The sequence below is a fragment of the Monodelphis domestica genome, chromosome 1, assembly GCF_027887165.1.
Source record: "Monodelphis domestica isolate mMonDom1 chromosome 1, mMonDom1.pri, whole genome shotgun sequence".
Lineage (NCBI taxonomy): Eukaryota > Metazoa > Chordata > Mammalia > Didelphimorphia > Didelphidae > Monodelphis > Monodelphis domestica.
The window spans coordinates 404,043,278-404,057,669 of record NC_077227.1 but is presented as its reverse complement, the minus strand read 5'-3'; positions in this window follow the sequence as shown (position 1 = coordinate 404,057,669).

Below are 14,392 nucleotides of genomic sequence, written 5' to 3'. Positions count from 1 at the left end.
CTTGTATTTGATTACTTTGCCATAGATTTTAATTTTTTTTATTTTTATTTTTACACAAAGCACACTTACATCCATATCAGTCATTGTTGTAAGAGCACGCTTATATAGAACTAAAGCCTTGCCATAGATTTTTAAGAATGAAACTATACATTTAATATTAGGGGGCTATCTCATGAGTTGATGAACAATTAGGTAACTAATGAATAAACTTGTTGCTAGTGAAGGGGAAATAAACTGAGAATTCTAATGTAGGCTGGAGGTTCAAAAGAGAAGACGGGCAGCATAGCATACTGGATAGAATGCTGAAAAACCTGTGTTTGATTCCCACCTCAGACACATACTGGCATGTGACCGTGGATAATTCAATTCTCTTCTCCAAGCCTCCATTTCCTTATTTGTTAAGTGGGGCTAATAATAGCATGGGGTAGTTGTGAGGTTCAAATAAAAGTTCATGTGTAAAGAGTTCCAAACCCTGGAGAGCTATCATTACCATAGTCATAAGAAAATGTAAAAGATGACGGTAAGGTCTTTATTAGCCTTAGGAAATGGAGGATTAAAACCACTCTCCAGATAAGCTCTTATAAAACTATATGCAAGCTGTTTAACTCAAAAGCCTGCCAGGAAAATGAAGCAGGTGTGTGCACTTTGGTTCTTTGGGTTTTAGATTCCTACACTGAATTTACAAGAGTCTGAGGTTTCCCTTTTGCTTCCTTTCCCTGGCCAGCGAGGGCTCACTGTCCTTTCCTGGACTAAGACCTGACTTGAACTCTAGTGGCTCTGGAGGCACCACTTCATCAGAAGGGTGTACTGGTTACATCCAGATTGAGCAATTTACATTCAGGTATAAGGGGAAGCCGAGGACACCGACAATTATCCTAGATTCCTATTTCAGTGGTAGGCAATGCAACTGGTTTCTACACCCTGCTAATCATGATTGGTATGGCTGTGGAATCTTGTTTTTATTTTTTGGGGGGTGGCTAGTATCATTCTACTAGATAGACAAAAAAAGGAAGAAGAGACATAAATGTTCACTTCCTCCTTTACCTACAGCAATGATATTATACTCCTTCCCATTCGTAGAAAATGCTACTGAAACATTAGAACATTTTGAGATTTTTTTTCCCATACATTCTTCAGAAATGTATGTCTGGAAAAAAATGTTATTTTATCTTGTAGCAAACACAAGAGAGAAGAGATGAATAGCTCTTGGGCTCAACTGGCATCCATGCAAGATCAAGAGATCTACAATATAAGGCCTCTGGCATGTTAGGTGGACCCCTTATGGAGAAATTGTGGGAAGTTAAATACAGGAGTCCTGCCAGGTGGGTAGGGATGATAATGGTTGCAATCATCATTGTAGGAAATGCCTTCATCAATGAGATCACAAGACCAACAACAAATTTTTTGTGATGAACAATTTGTTTTTATGAGGTGCTTTTCCTGCTACTGAGATAATGTTCAAACTAATCCATATCTGAAACTCAACCACATCCTCAAGAGTGTCACATTGTGAATGAACCGAAAATTTCATTTCCACAGTTACTGAGCCCCTCTTCTGGGTTAAGTATTTATCAATAGGAAAGTAGTGTCATTTATAGAGTCTTGGAACAAAATACAAAATGACAAATGCATAGGTACTTTTTAAACCCTTATCTTCTGTCTTAGAATCAATACTAAGTATTGGTTCCAAGGCAGAAGAGTGGTAAGGGCTAGGCATGGGGGTCAAGTGACTTGCCCAGGGTCATGCAGCTAGGAAACATCTGAAGCCAAGTTTGAACCCAGGACCTCCCATCTCCAGGCCTGGTTCTCATTCCACTGAGTTATGTAGGTGCTCCAAACAAAATGTTTTAATCTATAAAAGTCATCACTCATGTTTTTCAATAATTTTGGAGTTTTGTAGATAATTTCATATGCTATATTCACCTACCAAAAAAATCAAATTTTTTACTAACAAGTCCTGAAACCTGAGTAGAAGATCTAAGGCCATGGCTGACCATTGGTTCTATTAGACTGGGATGAAAGAGGGCTGTGGGTTTCCTTTACTCCCACATAGAAAGAAGGTAGTGAACATATATACAGGGAATTGGTCTATTGCTAAGGTCTAAAGAAGAGTCTGTTTATGAGATTGTAGAGAAGATTCTTGTCAATTGTCCTCGGCTTTTCTCTGTACTTGTATGTTAAATGTTCAAGTTTATGTTGAACTAGGTGGGCTAGATGCCTTCCAACTCTGAGATTCTGTCAAGTACGTAAATGATAGATTGGTTCTTGTTATCTTCTAAATGAATCTTCGAGCTTCCTTGAGAATGCCATAGTTAGTGCAAGACTATAAATTCTTAAAATTTTTAAATGATCACATGCCTATAGTCCTTAAAGAAATAGGCTATGGAAAAGTATTTTAACAAAACTTAAGTTTTTTTTCCTGTGGCACCCAGGCTCTCATTATGACATTGTAATTATATATATATATATATATATATATATATATATATATATATATATATATATTTCTAAGAGCACTTTAAAGGCTACCAAATACTTTCCTCACAACAACTTTGAAATGTATTATCCCCATTTTACAGAAATTGAAACTAGAAGAAATTTTAACCTATTAAAATCACAAAGCTAATAAGTTCTGGAATTGGGACTTAAAACTCTAGGTCTTTTGGAAATAAAATTAGTGCTCTTATACCTACATCACGAGTTTGCCTCTCGGTATAAATGAAGATATTAAAAAGACACTTAAAATTTTTGACTTAGTCAATTTAGGTTGATGTCTTGAGGGTGGTTCATAGTGCCTTTTGGGAGTTCAATTTCTTTACTTGAAAAATGATGATATTGCACTTAATTACCTCTAAATCTCTTCCCTCTTGAAATCTGTTTGAGCAACAGGCAAGCATTTATCAAACTGAACAAGGTGAGCAAAGTAATCAATACCTCCTACCTTTGAGAGCTACTCACTAGTAAAATATTGTTTGCTTTAGAATGGAAACATCCCATGAACACACTTAAAAACTCTTGGTTCCATTTTGATTCTGCAATATCCACAAAAGCATATGCTCTACAACTTGTTGATTGTAGCATGGTTGAAATGTGGCTACCATTGGCTCCAACAGATTCATTTCTCTGGGGGAGGTTCCCAAGTTTATATCATTATAAGCTGATACATGATACCACATCTATAAACAGATGCAGAATGTATCTAAATGGTCATTTCTTTAATGTATATTTCACTTTGGGCTGCTATTTCTGAACCTCAATTTTTAATAACTACTTTGGACCTTCTAGCACTTTGATGGGAATTTGAGGTATCATTTCTTGTTTCTTTCTTTGGGATCGTCACTTTGAGACCTTGCATCCATTTTTTATCATTCATAGTTTTGCTCGTAGGATGGTCCTTTGGTATCTATTCTAGCTCTGCATTGCCTTGGCAGATATTCTTATCATCTATACCAGTGATGGTGAGCCTTTTAGAGATGGAGTGCTGGACCATGTCCCCATCCCAGCCCCCAGACCAAGTGCCATGCTCACACCCCACAGAGATCAAGTGCCATGCCCTGTTGCCTCCAAAGACTGAGTACTGCCCCCCATCTTCCTGGACCTCCCCTTGCCCCAGACAGGGGAGGGAGGATGTGCTCCCATTGAGCTGCTGGGCAGAGGGGTGGGGGAAGTGAAGGAATGTCCTCAAGCACATGGAGAGGAGGAGGGGATCAGCTCCACCACAAGTCCCTCTGGCTTTCTAGTAACGAACTCTGGAGGGTGACTGCAGGTGTGTCCACAGAGAAGGTTCTGTGTGCCCTTTTTGGCAGGCATGCCATAGGTTTGCCATTACTGATCTATAATGATGGGCCCCTCTTGGGAAGTTATGAATATTGCCAACTAAGTGTTTAGAGAAGTGATTAACCTGAATATATTTCTCTTACAGGGGTTTATATGTCAAGGAGGATGGATAGATGATCATATCTCCCAAAAGAGAGTTTTGCCATTTATTTAGACATAGCAAAGTTTTTTTTTTTTTAATTTAAACATTTTCAATGAATGAAAAACTTCTCTCTCCCTCTATCCCTCACTGGGGGAAAAAAAACAAAACTCATAATAAATCTGAATAGTCAGGCAAAACAAATTCCCATTGGCCATACTCCAAAAATGTGTCTCATCTTATACCCTAAGTTCATTACCTCTCTTTCAGGAAGTGGTAAGTAGCATGCTTCATTAGTACTCTGGAATAGTGGTTGTTCATTGCAATGATTAGAGTTCTTAAGTCTTTCAAAGTTGGTCATCTTCATAGTACTTTTATTGTTTTAAATTCTCCTGATTCTGGTCATTTTACTCTTCATCAGTCTATACAATACTTCCCTAGATTTTTTTGAAACCGTTCTTTCATTTCATTATTTCTTTTTTCCCCTCTCATTTCTTATGGTACAAGAGAATTCTATTATATTGATATACCATACTTAATTCTGCTATTCCCTAATCGATGGGAATCCACTTAGTTTTCAGTTCTTTATCAAAAGAGAGCTGCTTCAAAATCTTTGAATATAATTGCTATATTTAGCATTTATATAGTACTTTAAGGTTTGTAAAGGACATTGAAAATATGATCTTACTGTATCCTCATAACTGTGAGGTAGGTGCTATTATTACCTCCATTTTACAGGTGAGGAAACTGAGGCAGATAGCGGTTAAGTGCAGAGTCACACAGTGTCTAAGAATGGATTTGAAATCGTATTTCTCCTTTTTCTAATGAACATATAGATATAGATCCTTTTTTCTCTTTCTTTGATCTCTTTAGGCTAATAGTGGTACTTCTAGTATTTAGTCTGGTAGTACCCAGTATAGTAACCTTTGGGGCAGGGTCCCCAAACTTTTTACACAGGGGGCCAATTCACTGTCCCTCAGACCATTGGAGGGCCAAACTATTAAAAAAAAAAAAAACTAAACAAATCTGTATATTGCTGTCTGGGATAGCAGAGGCTGCAGTGCTGACTGTGATGGGCCTGTCCCACCTTGCACAGGCCCATCACTGCCACCACTATACTGGGCAGCAGTATACACAATGCGGAATCCCCTCCCCACCGCTCACCATGCTGACGTCTTCCATTGTGCAGCCACATAATCCTTTGTGTGGTGCCTCGTTCTTATTCAGTTACTCTCAGAACAAGGTGCCCCGCAAAAGATTATGTCACTGGAAGTAGTACTGTATGTGAGCAATGCCACGCTTTGAGGCACCACCACATACAGTGCTCCTCTCACTGACCACCAATGAAAGAGGTGCCCCTTCTGGAAGTGTGATGAGGGCCAGATAAATGGCCTCAGGGGGATGCATGTGGCCCGCAGGCCATAGTTTGGGGACCCCTGCTTTGGGGCATAGTGCCAAGTTACTTTCCAGAATGGCTGTACCAATTTGTTCTTCTACATTGCAATATGCCTGCTTTCCCATCACTCCTCTAACAAGTATCATCTTCCTTTTTTTTTTATCAACATTGACAATCTGACAATCTGATGAGCATAAGGTAGAATAACAGAGTTGCTTTAATTTGCAGTTTTCTGATTACTAGTGATTTGAAGCATTTTTTCATATGGCTAGTTACATCTTGGATTTCTTCTCTTGAAAACTGCCTATTTATATCCTTTGACAATTTATTTGTTAGTTGAGGGATGGCTCTCATTCTTTTACATTTGAACCAATTCCTTATATATCTTAGAAATGAGACTTTTATTGGGGGCAGCTGTAAAGTTCAGTGGATTGAGAGCCAGGCCTAGAGACAAGGTCCTGGTTCAAATTTGGCCTCAGACACTTCCTAACTGTGTGACCCTGAGCAAGTCACTTGACCCCCATTGCCTAGCCCTTACCACTCTTCTGCCTTGGAGCCAATACACAGTATTGACTCCAAGATGGAAGGTAAGGGTTTAAAAAAAAAAAGAAAGAAAGAAAGAAATGAGACCTTTATCAGAGAGACTTGCTAGAAACATTTTTTTTCTCAGAAAGCTGTGCCCCCTTCTAGTTCTAATTGCATTGCTTTTGTTTTGCAATAATTTTAAATTTTTATATAATAAAAATTGTCCACTTTATATTCCATGATCCCTTGTTTGGTCATAATCTGTTTCCCTATCCATAGATCTAAATTTATTTCTTGTTCCTCTAATTTTTTCATGATGTCAACCATGTAAAATGGTTTGGAGTTGCCTCACCACTTTAGTCATTACTCTACAAACAAGGGGGAAGGGAGCATGAGGAACAAGTATATTTAGAAGGAAATAAAAGGTAAAAATAAGTATTTGTCAGGTAATAGGGGATGGTGTGAAACAAAGACTAAAATGGAAGTCCGGACACCTGGGTTCTCAACTTTATTCTGGCTAGTTACAGGCAAGTTACATGACCTTTCTGGGTCTTTTTTTTTTTTTAATCAGTAAAATACTGTTGGATCAGGTAATTTCTAAGGTCTTTTCCAGGGCTAAGGATCTCTGATCTCTAAAATGAAGAGATTCTCAAATTTCAGTCCTCAACTCATTTTAATATGTTATTTCACCAAGATATTATGACTATTATTTTATTTTAAAACCTTTACCTTCCATCTTAGAATCAAGATTGTGTATTGGTTTCAAGGCAAAAGAGCATTAAGAGCCAATGTTTGATTATAATTAGTTATTAATTAGCTATCTAGTCTAATTAGAGGCAGAGCTGTAGACCAGAGCAAGGATTTTTGCCCTGTCCCCTTTGAGGCAAGGCCAGGGAGAAAATCACCAAGGGCTCTTTAAGAAAATTTTCGTATTGGGAAGGCAGTTACAGAACTCATAGCCTTTCTCTTGAACCCCCTTTCTTGAGCAGGTTGCTGGAGATTTTCTCTGAGACTATTCTTTGAGTGATTTCTGTGAGAGTTAATTTTGAGAAGTTGGATGAACATCTGTGAAGCTGAAGAAAGTTGGTTGGAGTGAGAGCTTTTCTCCCAGAGAGATAAAAGCTGCCAGAATGGGGCTCAGTTTCCTCTCACTAGAACAGCCTCAGTGGCTGGTTCCCTGCTGGGAGAGGCTGACAGGTGAGCAATTTCTGCCATATCTGAGAGTTAGTTAAGGCAACTTGTGGATTTTCATAGATATTTTAAGGAGTTATTTTAAATTGAAGTTCATAGTTTTAAAATAGGTTAATAAGATAGAATTTAATCTATAGTCAGTGTATGAAAGTGTAGTGTCTACTTTGGTAGATAAAGAAGATACCCACTGAGGGGCAGTTTGGGTACTGGGTTTTAGTTAGAAATATTAGTATTAGGGTAAGATATTTCCTGCTTTATTCCTACCTCCTTTATCCTGTCCCTGCCTCTCCTCATAATTATAAATAAATAAGTGTTGGATTAAGCTAGTCTAGCCAGTTCATCCATAGCATTTAACTGGATTATCCTACCAGCTTTAGCCTATATCTACCACCTGATCAGTATCAATCAGCTCTCAATATCCAAACCCCATACAATATCAATATTACCCATAACATTAGGCAATGGGGATTAAGTGACTTGCCCAGTGTTATACAGCTAAAAAAGTATTTGAGGTTGAAATTGAACCCAGGACCTCCTATTTTAGGAACTGGCTCCCAAACAACTGAGCCACCTAGCTGCCTTCTCACCTCACCTCAATTAAGATAGTCTTAATACTAAATGATTTTATAATACTAAATGGGTTCAAATTTGACCTCTGCCATCAGTTAGCTGTCTTTGGGCAAGTCATTTAACCTCTCTGGGTCTTAATTTTGATATCTGTATATTGGGACTATCAATTATTCCTATGGCATTGGGAGGATCACATAAGAAAACATACATACATATATATATATGTATATACATATATATATATATATGTTGTAATGATAATTTTAGGGTTGTGACTTAAAATCTAAATTAATTGGTCGCCAGGGAAAAATTCCCAAATAAAATACCCAAGTCAGTCTGGAAATTTATGGTAATTTTAATTAATATAGAGGGAAGGATTTAAGGAGAAAGAGGGAAGAGGGTATAGGATTTCTCCCGCCTGGCCTGTGCCAAGGGGAGTTCAAGATCTCTGCCACTAGGTCTCTGAAGGAGATTAGAGGCTTCTAAGAGGATAAAGTTTGGAAAGTAAAGAAGGAAAACTCAGCCAGAAACTCACCACTGAACCGGACAATAGCTGTAGCCATGTCAAGATGCTGAAAGGCCCAGCACACTGCTACCAGCCACCTCTCCGCTGCCAAAGGTCCCAGAGAGAGGAAGTGAGCCAAATATATAGACCTTTTACTCTTGTGTCACCTCCTCTAAATTTTCACATCTACCAATCACATCAGAGGCTTTTCTCCAGGACTGCCCATTCTTTAGTTCTCATCTTCTTTGATTAGATTATATCTTTTGAGTTACTTAACACTTCTTTGTTAAGTTTGCCTTTTGTTAGTTACTTAACCTTTTTTGTGATTAATTTACCCTTTATAGTTACTTAACACCTTTTTGTAGTAAGATCTAAAAATAGACTTAGCTTAAAGTTCTAGCTTCACTATAAAGAACTAAGTACCTTCATTGTTCAATCAGGAGATTACAATTTTATCTTCATCATAAAGTAAGATCTAAGTAGGGTGGAGTAATTTAAAGTTCACAATGTATATATATGAAGTGCTTTGCAAGTCTTAAAAAGCTACATAAATATCTACAGTTTTTTTTAATATGACACCTTATTTTAGCAGTGTAATTTCAAATACAAAATCTACAAATTTAGAGTGAAGTCCACTTAGCACTTTAATCACACAGCTTTCACATATATTTTCCCAAAACAATACTTTGAAGTAAATAGGATAATTATTACTGTTTTATAATTGAGTGTGCTTGAGTTTAGAAATAATAAGTTCACATTCCTGTTTAAGAAGTATAAGAGTGGTCTAGAGTGTGGATTTCTTTATTCTTTTTTTTTTATTCTTACCTTCTGTTTTAGAATCAATAGTGTGTATTGGTTCCAAGGCAGAAGAGTGGTAGAGGCTTAGGCAATGGGGGTTAAGTAACTTGCCCAGGGTCACATAGCTAGGAAGTATCTGAGATCAGATCTGAAAGCAGGACCTCCCATCTGTGAGGCTGACTCTCAATCCACTAAGTCCCCTAGTTACGCCCTCTTCATTCTTATAACAATACTTTTTCTACTAAATGACTGAGTTTTGCCATATCAAAGTATTTCTGTAATCATTGAAACATATTTTATATAAGATATATTAACTGATTAAGTTGCATATTAATTTTCAAAATATTAAATACTATATTAATTATACTGGGATGGAAGGTTACTAATTAAAGGAATAAAACTGATGTGGGCTGAAATGTCCTACAAACCATGCCAAGGAGCTATAAACAATCAAAAGAACATAGAAACAATAATTAGTTGATTAGTATGAGGCTACCTTTCAAATAAGATATATAGGTTGCTTAGATTTACAATTATGAAAAAATTCACATCAGTCTTTAGATAAAACCTAGGTCAATGATGGTGAACCTATGGCATAGGTGCCAAAGATGGCACACAGTATGCTCTCTCTGTGTGCAGCTACCCCCTCTTCCCTCAGAGTTGGTTACTAGAAAGGCAGAGGGACTCGAGTGGAGTTGCTCCCCTCTCCCTCTCCACCATATCTGATGACAATTTTTCACATCCCCGCCCCTCTGCCCAGCAGCCAGTGGGAATGCACAGGGGGTAAGGGGGTGCTCACAGGCAGCAGAGCTGGAGGGGAGCAGAGAAATCTGGTGGCTCCCCTCCCCCTCTCTACACTCACTGAGGACATTCTTCACTTCACCTGGCCCTCTGCCTAGCTGTCCAATGGGAATGCTTTCATGCTTTCTCCCTCCCTGTGTGGGGTAAGGGGGGCAGGGTGGACCTGACACTTGTTTGGGGGAAGGGGCATGGCACATGGCCTCTGGGGGGGAATTGGGGGCTGGTCCAGCACTCCATCTCTAAAAGGTTTACCATCACTGACCTAGGTCTTTGGTTGGGGATCTCCAAACAGCTAGTATAGTTTCCTAGTCACACAGGACTAGGTTCAAACAAGGATCCCTTTCCACAATCACTGCCCTCCTTTGGAGTCTGTACAGAATCCAGCAAAAGTATCCAGAAGTTATTCTGAGGTGCTTACCATATCATTAGCATTTCATTTACATTGTGGCTTTTACTCCCCACAGTGGGCAAACAGAAGGAATCTTGGATAAAGCAGGCAGACCAAGGTGAACTATGGGTAAAATGACCTCAGTTCCTTGGAAATATTCCTACCTGACCCCTAATAATTAATCTCTATCTAGAAATTTTGTGTACTATTTTATATATACTTTGTATTTACTTGAGTACATACTAAATCCCTCCAAGAGAATCTAAGTTCCTTGTGGGCAGACAGACAACTTTGTTTTGTTATCTTCAGAGTATAGAACAAATGCCTCTACATTTGGTAGTACTGATAAATACTTGTTGAACTGAATTGTGACTTGAAGAGGTCAACTGACTTGGCTATTCACATACCTATTAAGTGTCAGATGGTGATTCAAACAGGTTTCAACTTCAGGTCTAATGGTCTCTCCATTCCAACAGAAGTCTTGAGAGATTTTTAACAGCTTAATGCTTTTGAGAAGTGCATAGCACCAATGATGTGCTGGAGCTGACTTTTAAAGACTAGAAGAACCAATTGTTAAATTTTTGGTGTGAACATTTATATCTCAGAAATGAGCAGAGAAGGGATATGAATACACAAACAGAATAATTTTATTAGGAGATCCTTATTTTAAAATAATAATTAAAGAATCCCTACCACTTCCTCCTTTTAAATTAGCTAATTGAAATTTGTAGGTTGATTTTAGCATTAAAGAGACTAGACCAGAAAGATGATTATCTGAGATATCATAGAATAATAACCCAGCAAAACAACAACAACAAAAAATCCATTTATACTAAAACTTCTTAAACTTTTTTTTTTTGTCATAGGCCCCTTTAGGGAGTCAGTTTGAAGAAGTTTATGGACTTTTCAGTATTACATGTTTTGTTTTGTATTTTGATCCAATAAGTATTTCCCATTACCCAAGGATGTTGGATTGAAATTCTATAGTACTAGGTTGTAAGACAATGATACCCTGGCAAATTCTGTGGGTCAGGTCACTCTTTGTATTGCCCCAGACCCAACACACTGTGGTAAGCATGGTTAAATCAGTTCACACTGTGACAGAGGCTAGCACAAAAGAAAAAGTGCCATTCTGAAGAATGTGTGAAACTGATCACCTCTATGGAGGAGGGACCCCAGGGGATTGGAATCTGGAGGAGGAGAAGATTCTGGCTGGGAGAGGAGTTACTCTCTCAGTCTTGAGAAACCAAAGACAGAAGGTGGGAAAAGACTTTCTCCCAAGGGTTACCCACTTTTTCTGTTGGTGACTGGAAATCTTTCTCTCCAACACTTCCCAATTGAAGGGACTTTCTGAAGAGGAAGCCTGAGAAAGATATTTTAAATCTCTGTTGGACTTTACTTTGGCTCCTGTTGCCCTGAGTCTGAACTGAGGCCAAAGGGCCAAACCCAGGGTGAGTCAACCTGACTTTCTGTCAGGGGGCTCAGGCTGCCAAGGCCTGATTTCCCCCCAAACTTGAGAAGGGAGGAAAAGGGTTTTATTTTTTTATTATTATTGTTGTTGTTGTTGTTAAACCCAAATATGAGGGCTTTAAAAAAATTTTTTTTAGTTGCCTTTTTTAAAAAAAATTTATTTGGTCAATTTCAAACATTATTCCTTGGTTACAAAAATCATATTCTATTCCTCCCTCCTCTCCCCCGCCCTTCCCATAACCAATGTGCAATTCCACTGGGTATTACATGTGTCCTTGATCAGAACCTGTTTCCATGCTGTTGATGTTTGCACTAGAATGTTCATTTAGGGACTATATCTCCAATCATATCCCCTTCCACCCATGTAATCAAGCAATTGTTTTTCTTCAGTGTTTCTATTCCCACGGTTTTTCCTTTGAATGTGGATAATGTTCTTTCTCCTAGATCCCTCCAAGTTGTTCAGGATCACTGCATTGCCACTAATGGAAAAGTCCATTACATTCAATTGTACCACAATGTATCAGTCTCTGTGTACAATGTTCTCCTGGTTTTGCTCCTTTCACTCTGCATCACTTCCTGGAGGTTGTTCCAGTTCCCATGGAATTCCTCCAGTTCATCATTCCCTTGAGCGCAATAATGTTCCATCATCAACATATACCACAATTTGTTCAGCCATTCCCCAATTGAAGGGCATCCCCTCATTTTCCAATTTTTTGCCGCCACAAAGAGGCACAGCTATGAATATTCTTGTTACATGTATTGAGGAAAAGGGTTTTAGATAGAGCCAGGGTCCCCTTTTCCCCACATTCCTTTCCTATTCTTCCCTGCCAGTTATTCCTTTGTATTATCCTGATTGAGTGGACATTAAAATAGTTATCTGTTCCCCAAGCTGTGAACAAGTGTAAGTGAACTGATCAAGGGGAGACCCTTTGGTCTCAAGTAGTGGAGGGGGTACAAGAGGGACAAGAGAGAATCTGGGAGAGCAGCTTTAGTTAAGGAGGGAAAACAGAAGGGGGAAAATCTTCAAACCCCCTCTCTTCTCTCTGAGCCAACCCTAAACATCAGCTGTCTCCCCTGAACCCTGATTTGAGAAGGGGGGGTCTCTCCTCTTTTTCCCCTCTCAATACTGAAAGTCTGAACCCCTCAGTTACAAATTAACCTCCCTTTATAATACAACTCTACCTACCAACAAACAGTCTCATCTGGATTTTTGCATTAACTTTCCTGCCTCCAAGTCTTCTTTCCAATCTATTTCAACATAGCTATTACACTGATCTTTCTAAGACATGAATCATGAGCCTGTGATTCTCCTGCTCAAGCAACTTCAAAGGTTTCCTATAGTGGAGGAGAGAGATGCAACATATTGCAAAGACTGGATTTTACAATGAAATCTCATATTAGACTTTGGTTCCTGATCGCTGCTCGTATACTATTGCTTTGGGATAAAATACAAACTACTCTCTTTGACATTTAAAGCCCTTCAAATTCTGCCACCCACCTGATTTCCCATTATTCCTAATATGCTCCATTGTCTAGTCAAACTGGCCTTTTTGTTGTCTCCTCAGTCTAATCCAGCCTCCTCAAAATAACTGAAGTCCCCCCCCCCCAACTTTAGAATTGACAATGACATTCTCCCACTCATTAAACTCTGGTGGCTCCAGGATCCTCTATGATATTTAAAACCCTTCACAACCGGGTCCCTTTTGTGATATTTAAAATATTTGACTGCCATAAACTGTGGCAGTTAAAAGAGTTGGGGTCATAAACTGTAGTGAGTAAAAGAGTGGATGAGTAAATTGTGACGGCAGAAAATATGTTTCACTACAGTGTCTTGTTTTTAAATCAATATATAAGGTGGTCGCCAGGGAAATATTCCCAATTATGAATATACCCAAGTCAACTGGGTTTTATAGAGATTTTTAATTAATAATACAATGAGTAATTTAAGAAAGAGAGAAAAAGGAAATAACATGGCCTAGACCTGAGTCTTAAGAGAGAGAGATCAGTCAGTCAGTCTTTTATCACTCACCACAAGGTCTGTCTAAGCAAGGATTCTAGTGACACCAGGCCAGCTCCATCTCAGCTGACTTCACCAGAGAGAGTTCCAGCCAGAGTCCTCCTCAAAGGGCCTCTCTCAAGAGCCTCCAGAGGGACAGAGTGCCCTCAGAGGAGCTCCAGCAAGACCTCCTTAGAGATTGTCCTCCAAGAGCTTCCCTTCTCCAGAGCCTCTCTCAAGAGATCTCCTCAAGCCATCCTCATAAGAGATTCTGCTTTTTCTTATATAGGGGGTTTTCTCCTATGTCACCTCCCCTAAATCCTTACATCTACCAATCACAGTAGACGTTTTCCAAAGGACAACCCATTCTAAAAACACTGCTGGGTCGACTAATCCCTTTAGTAAGTTTGTACCAGAAAAAACTTCTGAATAAGTTTTCACCTCTTTGCTCCTGGCAAGTTTACAAGTTGCCTGACCTTTAATAGTTACTAAGCACCCCTTTGTATTACTTCTAAAAATAGGCATGGCTTAAAGAACTTTTTGCCTTACTGTAAGTATGGGCCCAAGTACCCTCATTGTTTATCGAGGAGTTTTTTCCCCTAAAGCAGTCCTAAGTATGGGTGGAGTAGAGGTCCTCCCATTTCTGATCCAAGTAGAGTTCTCACATCCAAATGTGGAATGTTCCCAGTAGGGAATTGTTCCAATGGAGAATTCCCCAATGTGGAAATTTTTAACATTCACAAGTCTGAGAAATTTCAAGATTTACACTTTCTACCCTTCTAGTCTTGTGCTCTTTGTTCCCTCCAGGTACTCTGTGATTCAAGTACAGCAGCCTA